This window comes from Abrus precatorius, unplaced genomic scaffold (assembly GCF_003935025.1).
Source record: "Abrus precatorius isolate BTA unplaced genomic scaffold, Abrus_2018 Scaffold6, whole genome shotgun sequence".
Taxonomy (NCBI): Eukaryota; Viridiplantae; Streptophyta; class Magnoliopsida; order Fabales; family Fabaceae; genus Abrus; species Abrus precatorius.
The window spans coordinates 10848733-10849588 of NW_020874406.1; the positions used below are offsets into that span (position 1 = coordinate 10848733).

At 36.2% G+C, this 856-nt stretch overlaps 1 non-coding gene across 1 annotated transcript; it reads left to right on the forward strand.

Moving 5' to 3' along the window:
* The first annotated feature begins 356 nt into the window (after positions 1-356).
* LOC113870530 lies at positions 357-463 on the forward strand. Its single transcript, XR_003505553.1, has one exon. It is a non-coding gene; the product is annotated as a small nucleolar RNA R71 (small nucleolar RNA).
* The last annotated feature ends 393 nt before the right edge of the window (positions 464-856 follow it).

An 856-nucleotide genomic window follows, 5' to 3' on the forward strand; every position in this document is an offset into this window, starting at 1 on the left:
GCACCATTGGCATGATTTCCTCCACAAAAATCAAAGTTTAGTTGACTTGTTGGTATACTTCCTGCTTAAAGATTACTAATTTGCTGAGTCAAGGCAGCTATTTGTTCTGAAAATATCTGGTTTTGCTATTAATTCTGTGCAAGAAAAGTTTCTAAAATCTTGGCTTCATATGCAGTACTTCTCCCTGCATTCCTTGGATTTGAGTTTTGATACATTGATGATGCCATCATTTCAATGATTCTCTGAGCTTCTTCCAAAGATTTCATTTTAAAAAACCTCTTACAGCTGCATTAACCATGGTTCTTGTTGTTGTGTTCATTCCATTGTAGAAAGTCTCCAATTGCATCCAGTCTGGAATACAATGATGTGGACACCTCCTCAACAGCTCTTTATATCTTTCTCAAGCTTCATACAATGACTCTCCTTTCTGCTATACAAAAGATGTAATTTCTCCTCTCAACTTGGCAGCTTTGGTTGGAGGAAAGTACTTGGTTAGAAATTTATTCACTAGCTCTGTCCAAGTTATGATGCTTCCTTGTGGTTGAGCTTGTAACCAGCATTTGGCTTTGTCTCTTAGAGAAAATGGAAATAATCTTAGTCTTATGGCATCTTTACTTACTCCATTCATTCTTATAGTATCACATAGCTACAAAAAATTTGAAATATGCATATTAGGATCATCATAAATTCCACCAGAAAATTGGTCCTGTTGCACTAAATGTAGTAAGGCTGGTTTTATTTCAAAGTGATTAGCTTGAATAGTTGGCCTTACTATGGAAGAGTTATATCCCTGCATGTTTGGAATTGCATAGTCTCCTAGTGTTCTCATCCTAGGTTGTTCTGCCATCTCTATTTC